The sequence below is a fragment of the Taudactylus pleione genome, unplaced genomic scaffold (assembly GCF_031769625.1).
Source record: "Taudactylus pleione unplaced genomic scaffold, aTauple2 ptg000090l, whole genome shotgun sequence".
NCBI lineage: Eukaryota > Metazoa > Chordata > Amphibia > Anura > Myobatrachidae > Taudactylus > Taudactylus pleione.
Genome location: NW_028284492.1, coordinates 9,546,897 through 9,558,594, shown reverse-complemented (window position 1 = coordinate 9,558,594; position 11,698 = coordinate 9,546,897). Strand labels below are relative to the sequence as shown.

Sequence of the window (11,698 nt, the reverse complement as noted above, 5' to 3'; positions counted from 1 at the left end):
ATAACGACTAAACAATGAAAGATATATTGTTCCATCTTTTGGAGGATTGCATAGTCTGTAAGCACTATGGGCCTCATTTAGAGATTTGCGCTAATGCAATTGCAACTGCATACGCTCATGGATCGCAGCTGCAAAAATATGCTATTGCCATCCAAAGCTTAGCCAAGCATGGGGATGCCAACTGCTGCCTTCTCATATCCGTCTGATGGCGTACAGCAGTGTAAACATCAGTAACATTGATGCACAACAAACACTGCAGCTCTCCTGACACGCAGAGAGCTCTTATACTGCGATGGTGATCGCAATGGCTAATTTATGCACGCCCATGAAACACGTTCAAACAATCAGACACGCCTGTGTTTTTCTAACCATCCCCGTTACCACCCCCAAATGCTAAGTACTTGTCACTCACTTTGCGAGTGGTTTGTCTGTACGAGAGTAATCGCAATGCAATCACTGTGTGTGCGCAGTAGCAAACAATCGCTCGCTCTGCGAAAATACAGGTTGAGTTTCCCATATCCAAATATTCCGAAATACGGAATTTACTTAGCGTTACTGAGATAGTGAAACCTTTGCTTTCTGATGGTTCAATGTACACAAACTTTGATTAAGGCATAAAATTATTAAAAATAAAGTATAAAATGACCTTCAGGCTGTGTGTATAAGGTGTATATGAAACATAAATTAATTTCATGTATATACACAAACTTTGAGCCACAAACTTATTGAAAATATTGTATATAATTACCTGCAGGCTGTGTGTATATGGTGTATATAAAACATAAACTGTGTTTAGATTTGGGTCCCATTCCCAAGATATCTCATTACGGTATGCTAATATTCCAAAATACCCCTAGAACCAAGCATTGTGGATATGGGAGACTCTGGACCTCATTCAGAGTCGGTCGCACCGTCGTACGGAAAAAGAGGCCGGATATGCAAATGATTCCCTCGCAAGTTGCGTCCCTAAGTTCGGATCGGTAGTTGGACGACCAAGGGAAGGAAGCGGTTGGAAGACAAAAAAATACGCCCCCTTCTCGTACGCATTAAACGTCATCTCCAGGCATATAAGGATTAATCGAGACCATCGGAACTGGTCGTAGAGCTTAAGGTTGACCATACCCTCTCTTGACGATCATGTCAGTGTAAAAACCTCCCATGTCACATGTGCCATGACGCTACTTTGTTAATTATGCACTCCCATAATCCGTATGCACTCCCATAAAACGCTGTTCGCATAATGAGGCACGCCTGCGTTCGGATCTCCACTCCCCCGTTTTCAAGCACCTTCCCCTGTTACCACTCACAAACGCCTCCATCTGTCACTCAAACTACCGAACTGGCTGTGTTCAAGGAGAGAGAAATTTCTGATCGTAGCAGCTAGTTTGCGCACGCGCATTGCGAACTTTACGCATGCATAGTATAGCGAACATCGGTGGCGTACGACCGTGCGGCCGCAACGAGCGACTCTGAATGAGGTCCTCTGTATCGTCATTGCGTCCATCTCTGAATCAGGCCATATATCATTTGTTCTGGGTATGAAGGGAAATTGTAATGACCATTGCGTCGTTTGCCATCATATAGCGTGTACTCAGCTGTACGCAAGGTTCACACCACTCAGATAAAAGAAACGAAACACGATTTTTAAAATCTTTTTGACATCCGATATCCTATATACACACAACACAATTGTCGTTACTATCTGAACAATAACTGTCGTTGAAGTGATGTTTTTAAATGCACTTTTGGCAGCCCGATCACACACACTCAGTATTTGTGGCACAATATTGGCTCATCGGGACCACAGAACAACACTCCTGATGTCGGCTTCGGGTGCTGTATAAACATTGTGCAATGATCAGACCAATCAGCCGAGAATTGGACAATGTATACATAGCTTAAAGCATGCTTAGTTTTTGTGTGGCTTCTTCATATATATATTCCTGCTAGAATTGTCATATATTATATTAATGGGAAATATATGGTAATATTATAATCAGGTTGGTGCATTTTCATGAAGGCCTGTTTAGTTTCATGGTCATCTCCAGATTGGACTACAGTACTGTAACCTCCTCCTATCTGGCCTCCCCAACTCCCATCTCTCTCCTCTCGTCTGTCCTCAATGCTGCTGCTCGGCTTATCTTCCTCTATAAACGCTCTGCATCTGCCTCCCCTCACCTACAATGCCTCCACTGGCTCCCCTTCCCTTTCAGAACCAAAGTCAAGGTTCTCACACTCGTTTACAAAGTCCTCTCCCATTTACATCTCTGACCTCATCTCCCTTCACTTTCCTATCCGCCCTCTTCGTTCAACAAATGCACGCCGCCTCTCATACCAACTGATTACTTCCTCCCACTCCCGCCTCCAAGATTTTGCCTGAGCTGCTTCCCACCTTTGGAACTCTCTCCGTCTCTCCTCCAGACTCTCCACCTCTCTACAATCCTTCAAACACGGGCTATCAAGACCCACTACTGTACTTCATTAAAGCCTTCCAGCTCTCATCCTAATCCTCCTCTACATGCTTCTTCCTTCGTCTACCCCATCTGTGTCACTCCAGTTTGTCTGCCCCTCCCCTTTAAAATGTAAGCTCTTACTAGCAGGGCCCTCTACCCTCTTGTGCTTCTCTTTACTTTCATCTACTCCTTACTCCCCACTAGGACACCTAACACTTGGTTGCATATGCTCTGTTGCTTATTTGGGTGTTATGGTCTCTAATGTAGCAATGTATATTATCCATGTCCTTCTCCTGCATTGTACTGTACTGTAAGTCACTGGTCACTTATTTGTTTATGTACTTTGTAAGTCGCTGCGGAACACTTGTGGCGCCATATAAATAATTAATAATAATAATCCTGTTACCTTGGTAGAAGTGAAGGGGAACATCTACCCGTTTATTTTCTTTGCCCTTAGATTTAACAATAGATGTTGTGTACCTAAAATTGTGTCTAATACACAGAAATGATCAGTTGACATGGCACATTTACATACATACTGGGGCATACGTACATGGGCGTGTAGTTCACAGAAGCGGATAGATCCCCTTCAGTTTTTGTACCCTGATGTCATCAGTTACTGTCCAACGTTCCGTATGTTCACGCCTGCCTTTCCTTTGAACTATCAGCAACAGTGCCACCTATATGTCTGTTAAAATTAAAAACGTCACTCATAATTTAGTAATGACAGTCAACAGGGATCTTTAACATGCTCTATATTCCCGCCCCAGTATTGCCACCAGCGGCTGTAGTCTCGAGTGCCCCTGTGGCTGTGCACAAGAGAACTCCGTTATGTATGTAGCCTGATCTATTGCTCATGCTCAGTTGCAGAATTATACGAAGTGCAGGCGTGAACATACAGAACATTCGACAGTAACTGATGACGTCAGGGTACAAAAACTGAAAGCTATCTAGAGCATGTTATAGATCCAGTTGCCTGTCATTACTAAATTGAGTGGTTTTTCATTTTAACAGACATATAGGTGGCGCTCTTGCTAATAGTTCAAGGGTAAGGCAGGCGTGAACATACGGAACGTTGGACATTAACTGATGACGTCAGGGTACAAAAACTGAAGGGGATAGCACCACGGTAGTCCATATAACCACTTCTGTGAACTACACGACCATGTACGTATGCCCCGGTACGTATGTAAATGTGCGTGTCTGTTTTAACGACGCTATAATTGTTACTGGTATCCTCCATGATGCTGTGGGTGATATAAGATAACTATGAATACATAAAGATTATACACCACAATGCTCTTGTATTTGCCTTACGTGAATTCGCGTCCACCTAATTATAATATTTCGTAATAATCTGTAACTAACACCACTTACTTTGCCAGTCTTTAAAATGGCCTATTCTGTGATAGACTCTCTGGCCCGTGCACAACTCTATGGTTGCAGTGCATAAAGTGTAGCTCCGGCCATGCACGCTTCCTCTTTGTGCCGGGCTGAGCAGCAGGTAGGGTGTGCTGGTCTGCTGCACTGATTTCTTCTCTGTGCGTGTACTGATTGCATGTTGTAGTTACTGGTGCTCTGGCTGTACATGCTGTAATGGTTGCAAATTAATGCGGACAAGATAAGAAGGGAATTAAATATATATATATAATTTTTTTAATGATTCCCTTCCTACCTTTATATATGTAATCGTGATTTTAACCTTAGTTGGCTACCACTGATTTAAAGTCTGAATCCAAACTCTTACTTATTATTAGTGATGTAAGTGTGCTCTATTAACTTACACTGGTGTTTTATGCTTTAGAGGAAGCTGTGTTTTTGTCCCCCATTGTTACCTAGGATCTGTCCTGTAGTTTTCAGCACGAGCATGAGTCAAGTGTGTCACATACGTGTGTGTGGCTTATAAACTACATTACTTTTAAGTGGTCACATTAAATCTAGTTTGTTTTCCCACGGGATGACTGCAGTGAAGACTTTCTTGATGTGCTGGCTTGATGATCTTTGTTACTGAGCCAGCTGTTATCCAGGATAAATATCCAGTGACCTCCCAAAAAATGTCCGCCTCTCAAATCTAGATTCTGTTTGAAAATGTTGGTACATTTTGCACTTGATCTCTTCATGAATCACACTTTACCCCTGATCCTGTTCTATGATCTATTGATTACTTGTCATGAGGCCATGTGGTCAGACTTGGTTACCTCACCATGGCACAGAGAAGACAATCTGGATGCTGTGGCCAGAGGTCAGTAGTCTTTTGCCATAAATCATTTTTGACAAGGCTCATGTGTCTGATTGTAGTGACCTCACCTCAGACTCCCTTAGATAAAATACTGCAGCTTTTTGGTCTATCCTCATCAGCTTTTTGTGGATGTATTTTATCTAGGCAGTCATTATAACAGTCTTGCATTATAGCAGTGCAGAGACAATAGTCAATATCTAACTATGTAGGAAACTGGTTCTATTTCTCCATTTGGAGTGAAGCCTGATCTGAACTCCGGTGTAAATATATTATTTTATTTTTCTGCTCATAAAGTTCTATTTTTAAATTCTAAGTATAGGTAATAGAGTAAATGTGACCTTGTGAATGACTCTTGATTTTTCTAATCTTTACAGGAGGGATAAAGGCATAACTAACGCTAGTCATAGTGCATTCCTTGGGACCAGCAAAGATGGAGCTACAGTTGCCTGATGCTTGTGGAACGGTTATTAAACACTGCATAGTTCAAAAGAGGTGAGTGTCTGTGTAAAGGGCGGAGCAACAGGCAGACTCTTACAACAGGCACACGCTTACTCGTATGGATATAATAATAAATGATCACTGAACAGAGCTTAAGTGCAGTGGAGACAGAAGGCAATGGTCTGTGGGGGAGCAATTCAATTGTTTTGTACAATGTGATAAGTAATGAGTGCCCAGTGTTGCAATTCAATTGTTCTGGGCGCTCATTAATTATTGCCCTCTTCGCCCCCTATGAAACCAGGTTTAGCCGTGTAAAATGGCTAAACCAGTCTACAGTTCTGGTTAGTGCGCCCTAACCAGGGGGTTTCTCACACATTTCTACCCATACCATCCTGAGGGTGCGAGCAGAAGTGCCAGCGCTTGCGGCTATCGTGCTCTGACAAAGCAACAATTAAATTGCTCCGTCAAGCGTCTTTAAAAAGGAAAAAAAGCCGCTGGCAAAAGAATTGACTCTTCCCCCACAGGATTTATTGATATAGTTGGCCACAAAATCTTAGTCTCTGGTCTGGATTAGGTGAATGCCCACAGTTCCGCTTTAGAAGCAGACTACAATTATATTCATTGTAAAGCATCTGGAAGACGGAGTGGCCATAATTGTTGCTTTAAATGCTCTGGGGTTTTTCTACTCATGGAACCTGCTTTTGTACAAACACTGTCACAGTGATGATTTCTATTTGCCGTTTACCCATCATATTTGATGTGCTGACAGACAATAAATCTGATGTGACTTGTTTCCAAGTGTTATCTAGTGACACCTGGAGCCTCATTTATCAACTAGTTTTATCATTCATATGAAGTGATAAAACCCATTGTGTATGATGGTGCTCCAGCCAAACTGCTCCCAATTGTCATTTGTTTGGATAATGACAGTTGGGAGCTGATTGGCTGGAGCACCATTTATCATATGCAATGTGTGATCACTCATTGTGAATGATGAAACTTGTTAAGTGAGGCTCCTGGTTCTTACCAGGAATTCTTTACCTATATGTAAATAACTTACTCCAAGGTGTGTCTAAAGGTCAGTCATGGTGCATACACACGGTCAGATTTTTCTTCAGATCTGAACAATAACAATTAAAAAAATCGTTCATATCTCACATGTATGAACGATGCGTGTTCCCGATGTCAGATAACATCTGATGTGTTTGCAGTCAGATTTGGGTGATTCCATTAGTTTTACTGCAGTCAAAAATCGTTCATAGTTCAAATCGTTCAGATTGCTCAATCGTTCATCTGACAAATCTGACTGTGTGTATGCTCCATTAATCTTCTACTGTGTACCCAAGTTTTTCTGTCCAATCTGGCTGGTTGGAGCCAAAACCTGGCAATGTATGGAAGCAAATTACAATCATCCATTTGTTCCCAAATACTTGGAAAAAAAAAATGGTCATTTAGACAAATGTTTTGATTTAATAAATTTGTCCCGTTTTCTGGCATTTGGGAGCAAGTGGTTGATTGTAACTTGCTTCCATACATTACTATATTTTCGTGCCAGATTGGACCAATAATTTTGTACTATGTACCTAGGTTAAGTCTGTGGTATATATTTTGGTCTTCTGTTAGCACATTTAAGTCCTCTTGGCAATTTATACAATGGACACATAATTTAAATTCACCATATAGTAACTTGGTAAAGTGGCCTGATAGTCCTTACCACCACAACTATCAATGGTATCTGGATGAAGGATCGACAAGTACGAAAGGGATATATAGATAGTGTGCCTTGAGGACCAAGGTTGGGAATCACTGCTATAGACTGTTCCTTTCATAGGTTTGCACATGTCCTGATGAGCAGTGACCAAAATCCCCATTAAATGAGTTCTGTTTCACTTTGTTTTCAGATGCGGATGGTGCTTTGCTTTAGTATATATGGACAATTTGGGATGATTATTCTGGACTGTAGGTAAGCAGTTTGTATGTCACAGTAACTTGAGCTGTATGTATTTTCTCCATGACCCTGGCTCCGTTTAATGGTGGTCATTGTGCACTTGAACCTGCTTGGCCTGACTATTACATATACAGAACTGCCTTCTGTGGTCCTGAAGCCTAAGTGTTCTGGAATTGCAAGTCCCATACAAGGAATGCTTTGGAAAACTTAATACTCATTGTCTGAATATGATGGGGCTTAAAGTCTAGTCTCTGTGACCAATGACCTATTCTGATATTTCTGACACTTGGGCGATGCACTTTATTGCTGGTAATGATGATTTATTGCCGTTTACCCATCAGAATGTTTGTGGTGACACTTTCATAAACTGATGCCAGCATATTTCTAGAGCTCTGGAAACACTTTTTTTTTTTTTCTAATCAAATGGAAATTGCTTTCAATTTAAACTTTACATTTATTTGCTGGTGCTACAGAAGACTGAATTAAATTGTCAGAACTGTTGCACTTGTATTACACATTGCCTTTCATCCTGGCTGGCATGATCCTGACCTTAAAGGATCTTGTCACCTCTGATCACACAACAGGCTTACCACTTGTCTCTAGCATTACATTATGTACAACATAAGACTTCAGTGCCCCCTTCTGGATTGCCTGATCAATATTTGTAATATGCAGATATTTTTAAAAGGTTCCTAGAACATTACACATTTAGGTTTAAATGTTGAGGTCCTTGTGTAAACAAGGGAAAATAACTTTTCCAGACTGGCAGCCTACAAAATAGATTTGGGCATAACTGTTAGTATATAGTATTGCACAAATGTCATCATGGGTTTTTTTTTTTTTTTTTTTTCTCCTATAGGTCAAAAAACTAGGCCTCTGTTTCAACGAGTGTTGCCCTGTATTGTCAAATCCTAAACCGCCAGTGGCTTAGCCTTAGGCCATGCCTATTCTCCTGTGAGTGTTTAAATGATATGGTGAGTATTGAGCTGCATATCAGAAAATATAGAGAGTAAAGGTTGCACAACTAAAATGATTTACTTCCCTGTGGAAAAGCTCAGTGAACCTTCAGTATAGAGGCAGACCATACCCTGAATAGTTGCTTATATACTATTCACATATTCTGCAGTGCTTGACACAGAATATTTAGTTATTCACATGAGTTCTTGTACCAGTGGAGCTTAGAAGCTATATTTCCTACCACACGGGGGCACACTTGGTTTGGTTTTGTCAGAAGCCAATATACCTACCAGTATTTTACTTATTTTTTATTAAATTGTGGGAGAAACTGCAGTACTCTAGGATTGCCTTACCATGTACAATAAGACTTTCCCCTAGTCTCCAATCCTTCGTGTTCCCTGGAAACTCACCTCTTCAGACAAGCTGATCAGATTCCAGAACCACCCACATAACCTTCATAGCTTCCATATATAACTACATCCCCTTTCAGTCCACACAACCTCACAAATTTTCTTTCACATCTTCCTGACATTTGGCCAACATTCCTGTGTGACTGGATCATGCAGCCCACTAAGTAACACTGCGTACTGGCTAGACCAAAATGCGATATATAACGCCTATCCTTGTGTATCAATGCTTATTTCCCTATAGATTGTAAGCTTGCAAGCTGGGCCTTCCTACCTATATATCAATCTGTTATTATCCAGTTTTGTTTTATTAATGTATCCAATTGTAAAGTGCAATGGAATATGCTGCGCTATATAAAACTGTAAGTAAAATAAACTGGGGTACTCGGTGGAAACTCGCATGCAGAACATACAAGCTCAACACCAGTATAAAGTAGACTGAAGGCCCCCCTTCTGTGCAGAGTATGAATAATAGACTCTGCAGTTACCACAAGAGGCTTTATCCTTTTGAACAATTTGACACAAGCAACATTTTTTGCAGTCAAACCAATGTAAGATTATACATTTTTAATTAAAGGTTTGTTGGTGTAGGAAAAGGTAAATATTTGTTTGGAGCTTCAAAAGCAACAATGGCCATTAAAACGGGGTTTTCCAAGCTACCTCAGCAGTCCAGGTTTTAAGGATGTCCATGCTTAATCACAAATGGTTAAATCAATCTCACTGAGGTACTAAGCAGTCTATTTACTAAGCCTGGTATGGAGATAAAGTCCCAACTAATTAGCTCCTAACTGCCATGCTGCAGGCTGTTTGAAATTACAGGAGCTGATTGGTTGGGACTTCATCTCCATTCACTATCCATCCAAGGCTTAGTAAATTGACCCTTAAGTAATCTGTGCTTATGCATGGATAGCCTTAAAACCTGGACTGCTGTAGTGCTTTGAGAATGGAGTTTTGGAAATGCTATATTAAATGTTTCCAACATCAATAAAACTAATCAAATGATCCAAAATGGTAACTGTTATTTCTGAACCTCATACAAACCACCTTAATATATGTTTGCTATCTGGGAAGCTGTTAGGCAATACAGGAGTTGCCCTGTAAAGCAGCATTAATGGTAGCAATTAGAAGTGATTTGACATGTGCTTCCATAGAAACTAAATGAATTGAATTTGCAAGTTCAGTCTAACAAAGATGTTAAGGTAATAGTTATAGCTCCCACTGTGACTATTCATAAGCCTGGTCTTCTAACCAGGTAAGTGTATGACAGTCAGTCCAGCAAATTGGTTAATGCAGCACTCTGAGTTCATTGACCTTGTTTCCAACCAGTGAAAAGGGCCTGATGGCACTGCTTGTCAAGGATGATAGGCAATCACAAATACATAACAGGGGCTGTCTAACCCCTGTTATGTATTTGTGATTGCCTAGTTTTCTATAGGAGTTCTATCTAACTTCCAAGGCATGAGCGTCACCCACTCACTACTTGGTGGACTGTCTCCAGAGCTCATAACATGTGGTGTTGCTGGGGGTTCTGACCATTCACCTTTGGATCTCTACTGCGATGCCTTAGATTGGCTGCATGTCATCTGCAACAATGCTGGTGATTAGAGACCTTAGACTTGTGAATTATTACAGATATATTTAATATGTGCCAAGGCTGCTCTGGTCAAACCCCTCTAGGGGAGGGTGTCCTTACTCCCCCGACATAACATATACACCAAAAAAATAGAAAGGTCACACCTGAGTGCCTTTGTTACGATACAAGTAACTATAATTAACAGAACCATAGTTATCTTATAAGACAAATATTCCTTCTCATTTTCTTCCCAATATGTAATGGTGAAAAAGACTCAACATATAGGGAGATAAAAGTCTAGTGCAGATTGTAATATTTGATTGTGGAATTGGCTCTGTAGATGGCTACTTGTTGTTCACTCTTATATTCCTGACTCCATGATGATTCATCTTTGCCGTTTACCCATCTGAATGGTAAATGTTGATGCTTTTAAATATCTGACGAGCCAAATGAATGGACCTGTAGCCCTTCTTGTCTCATCACAATTTTAATGTTACTGAACATTTCTGTTTTTCCCACTTCAGGGATTGATCCGCTGCAGGAATGAGTGAGAATTTCACAAATGAAAGTGACTGAAGGGTGTGTGCTCCTCCTGTCGGGACACGGGCATGTGTTTCAGATGCCAATTGAAGGATGGCAGCAACCAAGGGAGGAGTGTGTCTGTTGGAGAATAGAAAATACTGAGATGCTATGTGGTAGCTGTATAGATAGAAGATTGTAGATGGGAACCCTATAAATACAATTTCCCTCCTACCATCTACCTATATTTAGTTAACGGAATCTAATTTGTTGGATATTAAATGTCCATAAAAATCTGACAAATGATAAAATTGTAACCTGATAGTATGGATGATGCAAGAAACGAATTTATATAAACACTACTCAAAGCTGGTAAATCTTGTGTATATCAATAAAATCATAATTTAAAATGGGTTTTTGTGGATGGTCTAAGTATCCATTTACTGCACATCTGGACTATAGTTTGTTTCCAATGGATTAAGTTTAAGGTAAACTTTGTAAAACCTCATTCATCACTTGAGGCACAGGGGGACTGATGTAAAGAAGATCCCATTATGGGGAACAAATCTGTGTAAATGCATTTCATAAGACTGATGGTAGCATTGCCAATTCTGTTTATAACACAGGTTCTCAATGTCCTCAGACCCCAAATGGTGCATGTTTTCTAACAATCACAAGTGAAATGATTAGCTCCATCAAATGTACTAATTACAACTGTGCACCTGCTGGGTGACCTGGACAACCTGAATGTGTGGGGTCTTGAGGACAGTTTGAGTTGCTCCCTATAAACCAGAGGTTCTCAGTGTCCAGCAGCAATGTGCAGTCCTTTGTTCACCAAAGCACACCACAACAATGTATCTTAAGGTGGCCATACATCTGCAACGGATCACCGCGATGCAAGGCTGCGAACTGAAATTTTTGATTGCCCACCATCTATGTTCTGAGATCCATCGCTGATGTTTCACATGTTAAATGTCCCCGATTTGACGATTGCGATAATTTTTTGATCGTCAAATTGCTTAAATCCAACATGTTGGATTTCTGTGATGCCGGGTTGCAGGATTGTGGCAATCAATCTATGATGTATGGGGCTCATTGTTCCTCACACCCCATAAAGGTATGCAGGAAAGGAAGTGAAGATTAAAAATCTTAGATGGCTCAAAG

At 40.7% G+C, this 11,698-nt stretch overlaps 1 long non-coding RNA gene across 2 annotated transcripts; it reads left to right on the top strand.

Annotated features, from left to right (window-relative positions):
- The first annotated feature begins 3,610 nt into the window (after positions 1-3,610).
- On the top strand, positions 3,611-10,942 carry LOC148527259 (uncharacterized). Of its 2 annotated transcripts, none has more exons than XR_015878057.1 (5): positions 3,611-3,634; positions 5,067-5,184; positions 7,032-7,093; positions 7,938-8,052; positions 10,540-10,942. It is a non-coding gene; the product is annotated as an uncharacterized LOC148527259 (long non-coding RNA). The 2 variants fall into 2 exon arrangements; XR_015878056.1 differs by lacking the exon at positions 3,611-3,634 and adding an exon at positions 3,886-3,957.
- The last annotated feature ends 756 nt before the right edge of the window (positions 10,943-11,698 follow it).